This window comes from Halyomorpha halys, unplaced genomic scaffold (genome assembly GCF_000696795.3).
Source record: "Halyomorpha halys isolate HHAL.00 unplaced genomic scaffold, Hhal_1.1 Scaffold519.1, whole genome shotgun sequence".
Lineage (NCBI taxonomy): Eukaryota > Metazoa > Arthropoda > Insecta > Hemiptera > Pentatomidae > Halyomorpha > Halyomorpha halys.
The window spans coordinates 417,911-418,364 of NW_027110043.1; positions in this window are offsets into that span (position 1 = coordinate 417,911).

Consider the following 454-nt stretch of genomic DNA (forward strand, 5'->3'; position numbering starts at 1 on the left):
CTCCTAGCAACTGTCTCTATTACTCATTATTAGAAACAAATTCTTCACACATTCTTCTTTTCAAACAACTAAATCTAAATAAAACAATACAAATAAAATAAATGTAACTAAATTAAATACTAATAAAACTATATAACTAAAACTATAAAACTAAATACTAAAAATACTATTTAAAATTATTTACAGCGTAATTATATTATGGCGTTAACACGATGTATTTCGATCACCACAAATTTCTTGAATTTTAACAGTCGCAGGAACTTGAAAAGCCAATCATCATACTTGATGTTGTTATCCAGAACTGGAATGATAACAGAATCACCATGGCTCTATGCCATCTTGGATGATTTGTACCCTTGCTGCCAAATATCAGCAGCAGAACAGATAACGAAGTTAAACTCTTGCCCACTTTCACAATAAATAAAACTTTAAACACAGATACTAATTAAACCAC